The sequence below is a fragment of the Piliocolobus tephrosceles genome, chromosome 20 (genome assembly GCF_002776525.5).
Source record: "Piliocolobus tephrosceles isolate RC106 chromosome 20, ASM277652v3, whole genome shotgun sequence".
Taxonomy (NCBI): domain Eukaryota; kingdom Metazoa; phylum Chordata; class Mammalia; order Primates; family Cercopithecidae; genus Piliocolobus; species Piliocolobus tephrosceles.
In genome coordinates this window covers 39,405,237-39,419,767 of record NC_045453.1, presented here as the reverse complement: position 1 = coordinate 39,419,767, position 14,531 = coordinate 39,405,237, and the positions used below count along the sequence as shown (strand labels likewise).

The window sequence follows — 14,531 nt, the reverse complement described above, 5'->3', positions numbered from 1 at the left end:
ATTATTTGTGTAACTAAAAATAAATTTTAATTAAATATTTCCATTTTGGGAAAACAAAAAAGAATTAAAAGGACAGATTATTTTAAGAAAGCCAATGTCACTAACTGAATAAGAAAATTGTACAGATTTTGAAGATTTTGTGTGATTTCTTGGTTGTTGTGTAACTTCTCATTCATTCATTCATTCATTCATTCATTCATTCATTCATTCATTCGGTTTTATCAACCTCCCTTCTGCAAAAATATTTGAAGTTGCTTACAAAACCGTATACATTTAGAACCTGATAATGCAACATCAAAATAAAACTATATTAAAATTTGGTCTATGTTATACCTGTATGTGTGTGTGTGTGTGTGTGTGTGTGCGTGTTTATATGTTATACACAAACACAGAAGGCAGATGTCATTGGGCGCTGACTGAATCCTGAGTTTCCTGATAGTTATTAGACAACCTTCTATACTGATACTACCACAGTGAACACATGCACAATATGGTGTGTGCTTTTTCCAAAACACTGAAAACCTGTTGTTCTTTCTCTGAAAGGAAACAATGCCTTCTCCTCTCACCACACAAAACTGGATATCCTAGAAAATTCAACGCCAATCGAAACCATGACAAACACTTTGTTTTTCTTAGGGAGTCAGATTTAGATTCTTAGGTGAAATAATTACGAATTAATTTTTTACCTACAGAAACATGCAGTGTTGCACCTCAAAAGTGTGTGGAGCAGGCGGGCATGTTTGTTGACATGGGAGCACCTTGTGCATTGAAGTGCATGTGACATTCCATGTGATGCACTCACTGAAGCCAGTGTTACAACCAAAAACACATCTCAAAATTTCTAAAACACCCGCTGGTGAGGAGTTTTCACCAAGAACCACCGATTAGGTCATGCAGTAGCACTAACTCAGTGCCTTAGATTGAAGCTCTCCCGAAGCTGATGGGAGCATGGAGCTGTGTGCAGGGGTTTATATAGAGCGTGATTCCAGGAAGTAGGGGTGGACGGGGAATGTCTTTTCAAGGTCACCCCTGTGAGCCACTGAGGCTTGATTTCTCTGGGATGTCCCAAGAGGAATGCAGAAAGTCGCCAGAATCTGATGGGAGGCAGGAGCATTTACCTACTCACTTCTGGCCCCAAGCAATTGAGAGTTACCTTAGGATAAGTCTGTCACAATTTTGAGCTCACCTGTGCACAGAGCCTGGCGCATTGAGACACTGTCAGCATGAAGTGAGTCCAAGCCCAAACATAATTGTGCACTCTGGCAGCAGGGGCCTGAGAATATGTGGCTCCAGGAACAAGGCTTCTAATAGGCTCAGTGACACCACTTCTAGGGAGAGGCATGCTGATTATCTAAGAAGGCCTCAGGTGTACTGGGCAACCAGCTTAAAACCAGCTTGGGGAGTCTTTGGAGAGGCCATCTAGTTGGGCAAATGTGAAAACCCAGAACATTTTAGATCTGAATCAATACAAGGCCAAGACTGTAGCCACTGGAGTAAATTCTAGCCGTGTCAGTCCATTTAGTGAGTCACCTTCACGGTAAGCAGGCCCTTGTTTCCTGTCCCCTTGTCCATCTTTTGTTCCTGGAGAGAAATTCATTCCCAGGGCAGCATCAGCACTTGTACCGGAATACTGCTTCTAACCTCCCGGTTCTGTGAGGAGTCAGCTGGTCTGTGGTTGGAAAGATCAAGGCGTGGCTTGATCTTTTCTCTCAACTCAATTGAAGTCTGAGATGCAGAAGCCAGGTTGTTCACATTTACGGTAGAAACTGCTCCTGTACCCACAGCACAGCCTCAAGCCCTGGCTGTCACAGCAAGTTCCTGATTCTCCTGCCATGAAGTTGCTGTGAGAGTGAACAAGGCCGTGGGGCATCTCCAGGCTGAGTGTGAGACGATGCTCCCACAGACTTACTCCCTGCAAGCCACACCCTGGGGAGAAACAAAAGGATGCAATGCCAAGGTGAGGGAGGCCTCTTGGGTGGTGATCTCTTAGTTTGCTCTGGGTTTGTGCTCAGTGCTCAGCAGATGAGGAAGTTGATGGCTGTCTCCAGGCCCCATCTGTCCACATTGTGCACATCCTCAGAGCAGGGAGCTGGCACTCACTTACCTCCAGACTCCCAAATCTCCCAGTTAAATTCTACACTTCTAATGGGTACCATCTTAGCTCCAGTCCCCTTGAAGCAGACCCTGGGACTGCTCTGGAAAGTGATACTAGGGCTTGGGAGAGATGGAGGACTGGAAAGAGGAGGGGAAGAGGCCAGGAGCCCATGTAAAGAAGCCTTACGATTTTACGCACTGTGGTGAGCTGGGCTCAGACCCCCAGGGACCCATTAAAAACTGGAGAGAACTTCCCACTGGAGACGTGCAAGAGACTATTCATCACTGGCCCCTTGGCCGTGGGCCAAGGGTTGCCCTGTGGTAGTGAGGTGGGTATTCATTCCCTCACAGGGCAGCCACCGGGATGGCAGGTGACCCCACAGTCATGCCGTTGATTCTTAGCAGAGCTGATGTGCACCGGAATTATCCTGCATGGCCACATAGTTGTAGCTATGCATTTGCTCTTTAATGAGTGCATGGCTCATGCTAGATTTATAGGACATGTGATTCTCATCACATCAATTTTTATAGAAAAGAAGATGCAGGTGGCCTGCCTTTTCAGCTGTATCCTCTGTAATGCAACAAGTGGGGTGACAGGGAGGTGCTGGAGGCACTCTGAAGTTCTCTATAGTCTCTTGCTGCTAGGAACCACAGAAACCTTAGTCGCAGGAAGAGTCAAAAGTCAGGGTGTGTGGTCCATGGGCACTTCCTGCTGCACTTCCTCCACTCCTCTCAGGGCTGTCCCATGCCTGAGGAGGCCCCTCACATTAACCCTGAAGCAAGCAGGAACTTCCTTGGTTCTCAGCATCCTTCCAACCAGAAAACAGGCTCAGGTTCTTCTCCCACCCCCATCTCTCGTATGCCAGAATTTAACTTGTCCTGAGATGCATTTCACCTTTTCTTTGTGAGAAACACAGCCAGAGTAGATCAGAAGGCCGGGCGCGGTGGCTCAAGCCTGTAATCCCAGCACTTTGGGAGGCCGAGACGGGCGGATCATGAGGTCAGGAGATCGAGACCATCCTGGCTAACACGGTGAAACCCCGTCTCTACTAAAAAAAAAATACAAAAAACTAGCCGGGCGAGGTGGCGGGCGCCTGTAGTCCCAGCGACTCCTGAGGCTGAGGCAGGAGAATGGCGTAAAACCCGGGAGGCGGAGCTTGCAGTGAGCTGAGATCCGGCCACTGCACTCCAGCCCAGGAGACACAGCAAGACTCCGTCTCAAATAAAAATAAAAATAAAATAAAATAAAGAGTATGGCCTGGCGTGACAGTATTAGCCATAATTTCTGGCCTGGAAACGGACACCGCAGGGAAGCAAGTCATGGAGGAGGGTTTAATGAAGAAGTATGGAGAGCTGTGGGCAGGGTGTAGGAAGTCAAGGAAGGGAGTGTAATGAGGAGGTATAGAGAGCTGTGGGCAGGATGCAGGAAGTCATGGAGAAGAGTGTAATGAGGAGGTAGACAGCTGTGGGCAGTGTGTGGGAAGTCATGGAGGAGGGTCTAATGAAGAGATACAGAGAGCTGTGGGCAGGGTGTGGGGAGTCATGGAGGAGACTCTAATGAAGAGGTATTGAGATGGGCAGGGTGTGGGGAAGTCACTGAGGTGCAGTACCCCAGTGGCCAGCAGGAGTGGGGAGCTGCTACTGTGCCCAGAAGAACAGGGGGACTCCCAGTCTCTGAGAGAGAAACCAGTATTAGGAAGAGGAACTTTCTGATGGGAGTTGCAGCCTTCAGTGGAGGAACAGATACGTGGGCAAAGGGAGGGAGCCTGGGGAGTCCCTCCAGTTGCATAACATTTATTTCTGTTTCTCCGCCCCTTCCTGGGCTTCCTTAAGGTCTGCCTGTACCAAACCCCCATCTGTTTACATTAGCTAGAGTGGGTTTTTGTTGTCTGCTTCTGGGAATTCTGACGGAGATACTGTGTTTACATGTTTATATATATTATTCAATTTAATTCATTCAACAAACCCAGTGAAGTGAAAACCCCCTAAACATTCACATGCACTCTGCAATGAAGATGTGGGAGCTCTGAAAGCATATGCGCAGCAGACACTGTCAGTGGCCGGGCTAAACCCCCTCCATTCTCAGTTCCACAGCCTAATCAATAGCTGCCTAGGGAGAACACCTCTGCCTGGGGGCATTACTGTTCTGGCTGCAGGATGACGGTGGATCTGAGTTCAGGGCAGGCCAGAGGTGCTGGAAATGCAGTGTCCAGGAAGCAGCCCTCAACCAATGGCAGCTGGGAGCTGGTAGATAAATGTCCTAGTGTCCTAGCTGCTGTGAAGAGAATCTCTCTGGGGTGTAGTCTGCATCTGTTTGCAGAATTTCCCTGTGAGTTGAGTCCTGATTTCTCCCAGTGGTAACCGGTTCAATGATACATCCCATCTTAACTTTCTACCATTTCCCGTCTCTCCCCCATTCCCCTCTCCACTGAGTTTTCTTAGGATAAAGTAATGACTTGTACTTAATCCTTACCTAGGGGAGCTGGGAAACCAAATCTGAGACATCAAGTTTCTTATCCAAATTGCCTATCAAGCGTTGGGGAATTTCAAGCTCTGCGACACTTGATAGAATGCAACTAATGATACTGAGTACATGTGTGTAATGCATGGCACAAGGGCAGAAATTCACAGTTCTAGAGTGTTGGATTTCACGTGGAAATATGGTTTGTCAAATGTTGTACCTCAGAGTGCCAGTGGGAGACTTGTGCTTGTGGATTCCCTAAGCAGGCAAAGGCAGAGAGGAATTAACGAGAGAGATGATGGATGAGAGGGGAGTGATGATGAGGTCAAGCCTCACCGTGGAGGAGGAAGACGGCATCACACTGGGAAAACTATGATAGAGTAGGGTATCTAGACAACAAATGGCCAGTCCTCTGGGAACTGGGTTAAGGGTTTGAAAATAGGAAAAGAAATAGAGAAAAAGGGAAACACGCAAAAAGGCCTATACACTTTCTGTTAATACTATGCATGACTATTTATATACACATTGTGGGTTCCTCTGAAAATATGAAAACATCACATATGGGCGGCAACTTCACAACAGCAGCTACCTAACAGGAAGAAAGAAAGGAAAAGAGAACAGATGGTTTGGAGTGACTCTGCGTGGATGGGATCTGGGTTAACCATCAATTTGTGTTGCTGCTGTTTTGTATCATTAAACTTTGTATCTTTTAGTAGCTGAATCTTTATTAGAAACCATTGAGATTTTTGAGTCAATACAGAACATGTTGAGAACAGGTGAATTCTATAGGGAACAAACAAACAAACACAAAATAACAGCAACACAATCCTGCAATCTTGTTTCATCTGTAGGGTGGAGCAAGGGCTTTAAATCCTGCCAGCAACAAAATGAATTGCCAATCATTTTTTTAAATTATTGCAAAATAGAAATAATATAAAATTTGTCATTTAACTATTTTTAAGTGTATAGTTCACCGACATTAGATACATTCACAATGTTGTGTAACCATCACCAGGATCCATCTCTGGAACTTTTTCATCTTCCAAGACAGAGTACAGAGTACTCTGTGCCCATTAAACAACTCCCCATTCTCCCTTCCTCCAGTTCCTGGAATCCACCGTTCTACTTTCTGTCTCTATGAAGTTGACTACCTCAGTATCTCATATATATGGAATCATACAATATTTGTCCTCACCTATTATTTTTGGCTTATGTAAAATTTCAGTATTTTACACACTTTTTAAGTTTTATTTGTAAATAACAAATAATCCTTTATTAGGATATATTTATAACATGTTGGTGGTGTAATAAACCTTAAAAAATGGCAGTTTGGAAATAAAAGATATATAGATTAGGATGGAACAAATAAACCTGTCTTTGATTGCAAATGATGTGATTGCCTATATAGAAACTCTGAAAGAATCAACAGAATAAATGAAACTTCATAATAATTTCATAGTAAGCGTGCAGGATATAAGGTTAGTATACACAAGTCAATCACTTTCCTATATGCCAGCAACCAATGAATGAGTGGAATTTAAAATGAAAACACATTACCATTTATATTGGCAGCCCAAATTTGAAATATTTAGATACAGATCTAACAAAATATGTAGAAGGTTTATATGAGGAAAATTACAAAACTTTGATTAAAAGGAAACAAAAGACTAGATAAATAAAAAGGCATTCAATGTTTATAGACAGGACAACTCAATATTGTCAAAATGTCCGTTCTTTACCACTTGACTGGTAGATTCAATGCAATCCCAATATAAATCCCAACAAGTTATTCTTGTTACATAAACTAATTGATTCAAAGTTAGATTTATTTTGGCCTCTGAACTTTTTATTGGCCTCCTGCTCCCCAAAGGGTCTCCTGCTTCTGCTGGCTTAATGTCTCAGAACTTTGGTGTCGTTGGTCTCAGGCACCACTTTGCCATCCAGTCTGGTGAGTAGTGTTCTTTTGGATGGTTTACATGGAATTGCTGCTGTCCAGGGCATCACCAGTATTGAAGTCATTGCCGTCTTCCAGCAGGGGCAGTAGGTGGAGATCTCAGCCTCCAGCTTGACCTTGATGTTCAGCAGGGCCTTATACTCCTGGGCCTGGTGTTGTCCCTCTGCCCAGGTCTGTGCCAGCTCTGACTTCAGATGCAGCAGGATCCCGTTGAGCTGCTCCATCTGCAGGGTGTAGCAGGCCCCCACCTCCCTCAGGCTGTTCTACAAGCTGGTCTTCAGATTTCTCATGGAATCCAGGTCGATCTCCAAGGACTGGTCTGTATGTCTCAGCTCTGTGAGCATCATCTCAGGAGCTCCAGCCTCTGCGGACTGTGTGGTGACCACTGTGGTGTTCTCCTTAATCTGCTGAGACCAGTACTTGTCCAGCTCCTCTCGGTTCTTCTGAGCCAGTTCGTCATATTAGACCTGGATGTCTGCCATGATCTCGGCGAGGTCCTGAGATTTGGGGGCATCTACCTCCATGGTCAACCCAGAGCTTGTAATCTGGGCTTGTAGGCCTTTTATTTCCTCTTTGTGGTTCTTCTTCATGAAGAGCAGATCCTCCTTGAGAGCGTTGATGTATGTCTCCAGTTGCAGTCGAGTCACATTGGTGTCATCAGTGACCTTGCAGAGCCCATGGAGGTCGCTCTCTACAGGTTGGACCATGGTCAGCTCTGTCTCATACTTGACTCTAAAGTCATCAGCAGCAAGATGGGCATTGTCGATCTGCAGAATGATGCGGGCATTGTCCACAGCATTTGCGAAGATCTGAGCCCTCAGGTCCTTGATGGTCTTGAAGAAATCCCCCCAGTCTCTGACCAGGGGTCCCTTCTTCTCCAATTGCTCATGGATTTTGCTCTCTAGCCTCTGGTTCTTTGTCTCCAGGCTCCTCACTCTGTCCAGGTAGAACATCAGGTGGTCATTCAGACTTTGCCTGGTCTTCTCGTTCTGGATGCCTTTATTCCTGCCAGACTCCGGCCATCCCCGCAGCCAGGGCTCTGGACACCATGCCACCCTGGAAGCTGGTGGAGCAGGTCATGGAGATCAGGGAACCAGGGCTCCCAGCACCTGCATAGACGCTGGCCTTGCTGCTGACCAGCAGGGCACTGTAGCTTGGTGCATGGACAGAGCCCAGGGACTAGTAGTTGGTGGAGAATGTGGAGCGAGTGGTGAAGCTCATGCTGTCCAAGAAGGAGAGTGAGAGGACAGTACTCAGGCTTTGCCGATGGTCTTGATTCTATGTTTGTATGGAGAGGCAAAAGACCCAGAATAGCCAACTCAATATTGAAAGAGAAGAAAGTCAGAATACTTACACTAACCAACTACAAGGCTTACTGAAAGCTACAGTAATCAAGATGGTGAGGTACTGATGAAAGAATAAATGAATAGTTCAAAGGAATAGAACAGAGAGCTAAGGTATAGACCCACATTAATATAGTCAATTACTCTTTGACACAGGAACAAAGGTGATACAATGGAGAAATGTTGTCTTTTCAATAAGTGGTACTGGAACAACTGGACATTTCTGTGTAAAAAAAAAGAATCTAGAGCAAACCTTACATCCTACACAAAAATTAACCCAATAGAGCATAGACCTAAATATAAAATGCAGAACTATAAACCTCCAGAAAATAACAGAAGAAAATCAATGACTTGGGTATGGCAATATAACACCAGAGGCAAAATCCGTAAAAATAATAAGCTGGATTATGTTAAAATTAAAAATTTCTGCTTGGTAAAAGACACAGGTAAGAAAACGAAGACAAGCTGCAGATTGAGAGAGAATATGTGCAAAGGACACATGTGGGAAAGGATTGTTATCCAAAATATGCAAAGAGCCCTTAAACTCAACAGTAGGGAAAAAAACAACTCATTTTAAAAATAAGCCAAAGACTGAAACAGATACTTTGCCAAAGATATACAGATGACAAGCAAGGATATGAAAAGATACTGCACATAATATGTTATTATGGTATTATAAAAAAAATGAGACATCACTATTCATGAGAATAAAAATCCAGAACACTGACACCACCAAATATGGCGAGGATGTTGAGCAACAGAAACCCTCATTCACTGCTACTGAGAATGCAGAATGGTACAACTACTTTGGAAGATGGTTTGGTGATTACTCACAAAATTAAATATACTCTTAACATAGGAGTCAGCAATCATGATCCTAGGTATTTGCCCAAATGAGTTGAAAACTTATGTCCACACTAAAACCTTCACACAGATGTTTATGGCAGCCTTATTCATAATGGCCAAAACTTTGAAGGAACAAAGATGTCCTTCAGCAAGTGAATGGATAAATAAATTGTGAAACATTCAGACAATGGAATAATATTTGGCACTTAAAAAATGAGCTATTGAGCTGTGAAAAGACATGCAGGAATCTTAAATGTATATAACTAAGTGAAAGAAGCCAATCTGAAAGGGTTACTTACTAGATGATTCCAACTACATGACGTTCTGAAAAAGGTAAAACTATGTGGATAATGAAAAGATCAGTGGTTGCCAGGGGTTGGGAGGAGGGAGGGATGAATAGATGAACCACAGATAATTTTTAGGGCAGTGAAAACTAATCTGTAGAATACTACAATGTTGGATATATGTCTATTGAATACAAATCTATTGAATGTACAGCACCAAGAGTGAACCCTAATGTAAACTATGGACTTTGGGTGATAATGGTGTATCAGTGTAAGTTTCTGGATTATAACAAATGTACCGCTCTGGTGGGGGATGTTGATAGTGGAAGAGGCTGCACAGATGTGGGGGTGAGGGGTGTATAGGAACTCTGTGCTTGTCTATTAATTTTTCAGTGTACCTTAAACTTCTCTAAAAAGTAAATTTTGTTAAAAAATAATGTCTCAGCCTTCTCATTTTAAGTATAGGGCAACTGCTGGCTAATAACAGCTTCATATTGTGCTGAGAAACTGGAAGCAACTCCTCAGTTGATAATAGCCTCAAGGTACCACCCATATGTCTGCTGGCATCTGGGCCAGGACTTTTTTTCTTCTTCTGTTCTTGGGATAGTCTCCTGGAAGCCAGCCCCTTCTGAAATGGCCTGAATCACATCTATTCTCATAGCCTTAGGACTTCCTTCCCGTAGTTGTTCCCTTTCTCCTGAAACAGTGCCCTCTTTTCTTTACTAGACCATCCCCATCAGCAGGTAAACATGTTCTAGTATCTTCCATGCAGAGAAGCTTTTTTCCTGGTCTCATATTGCTCCTGTGCCAGCGTTGGTTCTTCACTCTCTATGTTATAGCTTCTCAAAGGTTCCATCTGTTCATACTCACCTCTCATTCTCTTGTCAGCTCACTCCATCACTGTATTGAGACTCTCTACATGGAGGCCGGGTGCAGTGGCTCACACTTGTAATCCCAGCACTTTGGGAGACCGAGACAGAAGGACCACCTGAGGCCAGGAGTTCCAGACCAGCCTGGCCAACATGGTGAAACCCTGTCTCTACTAAAAAAATACAAAAAAAAAAAAAAGAAAGAAAGAAAAGATTCTTCATGGACACCAAGATCTTTGTGTTTCTAAATTCAACAGCCACTTTCTATTATTCCACATAATCTTAGCAACAATTAAGCAACCACTCAGCAACCACTGCCTTCTTCATGTAATACTTTCTTCCCTTGGTAGATCCTCTACCTCCTTGAGTACTTTTTCCTTATACTCTCCTCTGCTCATCCTTCAAGTGCTGAAGTGCTCTTTCCTGGGCACCCTTTCCTTCTCTATCTGCAAACTCTCTCTGAGTGACAACACTTAGGCCTAAGACTTCAAATCCTCTACATGAAAAGACTCCAAAATTTCCGCCTGCTCCTCTCACCTAAACCCATAAACCCAAATTTTCATGGATGTCTATAGGGAACATGTCTGTAATGGCCCAAACAGAACTCCAGGTGTATTCCCCCAATCTACCTAGAATATTTATCATTTCATTTCTGCAAACAATATTCAAAATTGTTTCATTTTTTGCTAAAGCCGAAAGTCTATGCAACCTCTCTGAATTCTCTTCTTCACTCACAGTAGCAAGTCTTTGTTTCCTTACATAAATAAATATCCTGAATCCTTCACTTCTGTGAATTCTCACTACCTTAGTCCAAGCTTCTAGAACACTGGAAGAGTCTGTAGTCTCCTAAGACATATCCTGATTCAGTCATTGTTCTGTTGTGTCCACAGAGACACAAGGAGATTTTTTAAAAGGATGGATCACATTACTTTCCTATTTCAGACTTTCTAACGACCATGTCTCATTGCTTACAATACAGTCCAAGCACTTATCTGGGTTCACTTACCCTACTTGGTCTCGTCCTTGTCCTCCCTTCTGATCTTGTCTCCAAGATGCAGCTTCAGTTGCCTACACCACCACAAGCCCATGCTTGTTTCCAGGCTTAGCACTAGTTATTTCCTCATCAAGGAATGCCACTGACCTTGATCTTTGCAGAGTAGGCTTCTTCTTGTTGCTCAGATCTTAGATTAAGTGTAAAGTCAGCCAAGATGTAATCTGTTCAGAGTTGCTGCCCAAACATGGCCATTTGCTCCATCTAAAGTTTCTGGATAGTCTTTTTCATCCCCTCATTCTCCCTCTCTCTCTTTCTCTCTCTCTCTCTCTCTCTCACACACACACACACACCCACTTTTTCCATTACTGTTGGCCTTCTTCACTGCTGTATTTTTGATGCTGAGAAATCTGTCTGGCACACAGTGTGTGCTCAATAAATGGTTCTGACTGAATAGATGGATGACACAGTGGAATGACTTGCCCCAAATTGCTCAGAGAGTGGCAGGAACAATGAGAGAGTCTACAACCCTTGACTCTTTGCACATTACACCATCCCCAAAATAGGAAGATTGTAGTACCATCACTTTTTTTGAAATATTATTTGGCCTTTAAAAAGAGGGAAATTCAGTCATTTGTGACAATGTAGATGAACCTGGAGGACATTGTGCTAAGTGAAATAAGCCAGGCACAGAAAGACAAATTCTACGTGATCCCACTTACATGCAGAATCTAAAAATGTCAAACTCAAAGCAACAGAGAATAGAATGGTAGCTACCAGAGGTTGGGGGCTGGGAGGAGGAATGAGGAGTTATTGATCAAAGGGTGTAAACTTTCTGTTAGAAGGAAAAATATGATTTTGGAGTCTATTGCACAGCATGGTGACAATAGTTAATAAGAAAGTATATTTTAAAGTAGCGAAAATAATACATTTCCAGTGCCATAACTCATAAAACTCACTGACAAATTCAATTTCAAGTGGTAACTTAGATTTTTGTGTTTAAAGAGGTGCAAGACCATATCACAAACAGCAAGTCTAGACTAGCATTTGCAAGTGACTAAGAGTTAAGATTATTCCTCCACGTTAAAGATCAAATAAATCTTGATAATATGCCTGTTTGTCCATAAAAAGTTAGTTTTACCTATTAAGAGTGACTTTTGTGCATATTTAAACAGAACAAAAGGTAATTTATTACGTTCTCCAGAAACTGATTTTGCAACATTGCTAAACTAGCAGATTGGAGAGATGCTTACAATTCTCAGATGGCATGAGTGTTTCTCAGCGTGGGCATCAGAGCTGCCACTGCTTGGCATTCCAAGAACTTCCCAGCTGTAGGTTCATCACCTTCTCCTCCCTGGAAAGGCATGTGAGATTCTGCACAGAGACAGGAATGTCGTAAGCAAAACTTGCTCTGTGCTTTTCCATTATTTGAGGGAGGAATTCATTCCCTGGCTGAATGCCACGGGTTACTTATTCTGGATATTACATTGCACTTTATTAGATGCAAATGAAACTTTTATGAAAGTGTTTATAGGAGTGAATGCTGAAAGATCCACTTACATCTCATAGGTGCCAAAGAGCCTGAAGTCATGCCAGTGGTGGAGTGCTGATTGTAACGCATTGGGTTTGGATGACATCCCCACTCATCTGTAATGAAAGCTGGATCAAAGGAAACCTTCCACAGGTACCTGTAATCTGCCTTGGTTCCTTAGACTTGTTTGTAATTGTTTTTATTCTTTCACAAATTGTGCAATACTGCTTATCAAGCAATGATTAGTAAACGAACTTGTCATTATTTTATCTTACTGAGTAATATCGGGAGTTATAAAAAGAAAATGTTTCCCAAGCCTTCCCCCGCAACTCTAGTACCTACAATGCATTGGCCTTAACACTAGCCTACAGCCCTAAAATGGTATCCGATACTTGTTCATTAGCTTCTTTTTTTATTCAGATAGAATAAATTTTGGAAAACTCTGGTGGCTTTTGGGTGATGAAGTTAATGATAATTGCCACTTTTTTTCATGAAGTTTCTTGAACTTTGAAGACTTTAGGAACAATAATAGTGATACTGGTAATATGTCACCTTGTTCTCATGTTCTGTGATTCTGAAGGTGAATCTATATATTATTTTCATTTGACCAGTGAGGAAAATAAGGATGAGAACATAATTTAAACCTGGTCAATTCACAGGCAGGGACGAGGTGGGACTCACAGTCAATTCTCTGACTTCCAGAAACCTTGACCCTGAGTGGTTTTCCTACATGAATAGGTTAGATCTATTAATGAGTAGGTAAGGTGAGATGTGGGCCCTTTAGGTCCAGGTTGAGTTATCAAATCTATGAGGAAAACCACGTCCACTAGAAGTCAGAGAATCTGAATGTGAGTTCCACCCCTGTCCATTCTTATTTACCAGGTATAAGTGTGCTCTCATTCTTATTTTCATTCAGAAGCAAGAACTGACCACCATCTACATCAACTGGAACCTTTCTGGAATCCACACAGTGCAATGATCCTTAGAAAAAGCTAACTGGGATTAAGTTGTTACAATAAGAAGGCCACCAACACTCAACTGGAACCCTTCATAATACCAATACAAGGAAAGATTCGGGTCTGGTTCTGATTGCAGACTTTGTCTTGGTATTTTAAAATCTGTATTAGTGAATAATTTCAAATTTTAAATCTACCTACATAGTTGACAAAGACTTTGGAGTGTGATGATTTTAATGTGTATCTATGAATTCTTTAATACTCTTTCCTTCAAAGGGTAGAATACATTTTCATTTTTCTTAAGTGTGGGGTAAACTTAATGACTCATTTTTAACAAATAAATTAAGGCATGCATAGAGGTGTCACTTCTAATGCTAGGTCATAAAAGACATTGTGTTTCCTGAGCTGTACTTTCTCTTGGATCTTTCATGCTGGAGGATGCCAGCTGCCATATTGTGAAGACACTGAAGCATCCCTGTGGAGAGGTACCCATGGCACAGAAATGAACTCTCAGTCCAAAAGACAACAAAGAACTAAGGCCTCCAGCCAGCAGCCATGGGAATGTGTCATCTTGGAAGCTGATCCTTCAGCCCCAGTCAAGCCTTCAGATGACAGTAGCCCCAACCAATATCTTCACTGAATCTTCTTGAGAGATCATGTGCTAGCATAACCCTACTAAACAATTCTCAAATTTCTGACCCTCAGAAATTGTGTGAGATAATAAATGTCTTTGTTTTAATATGCTAAGCTTTAAAGTTGTTTGTTACTCCAAATTAGACAACTAATTCTGAATGCAATATATACACTCAGCCAGGTCTACTCCTCTGCTTCTTGAGGCCTGGGGAGAGTGGAGAGAGTGATGGATCCCCACTATTATTGCACCCAGGGTACACTGGTCTGGGTTTAGAATGTCTTGTGCTTTTTCAACCTTCTGTTCTCACATTTCACAGTAGTATGTATATTAAACTCTCTTCAGTAACCCACTTTGAGTCTGCCATTTTTCCCTGTTATGTCCACACCTGAAATGTCTGCCATGTAACGTCTACCCAAACTCCAGCAAAGGGTGGTGGTGTCACCTGTGCTGTGAATACCTCCCAGTGCAACCATGCCTATCACACTGGATGATGCCATTCAGAGCTGCTGGTGCTAGCAAGGCCAGGCCCCAGTGTCACCAGGGTGATTTGCTGAATCACAGGTTCTTT

At 42.8% G+C, this 14,531-nt stretch overlaps 1 long non-coding RNA gene across 1 annotated transcript; it reads left to right on the top strand.

The window, feature by feature from the left end:
• Positions 1–1,773: 1,773 nt before the first annotated feature.
• LOC111526268 lies at positions 1,774–13,407 on the top strand. Its single transcript, XR_002726321.1, has 3 exons — positions 1,774–1,957; positions 12,412–12,526; positions 13,290–13,407. It is a non-coding gene; the product is annotated as an uncharacterized LOC111526268 (long non-coding RNA).
• Positions 13,408–14,531: the final 1,124 nt, after the last annotated feature.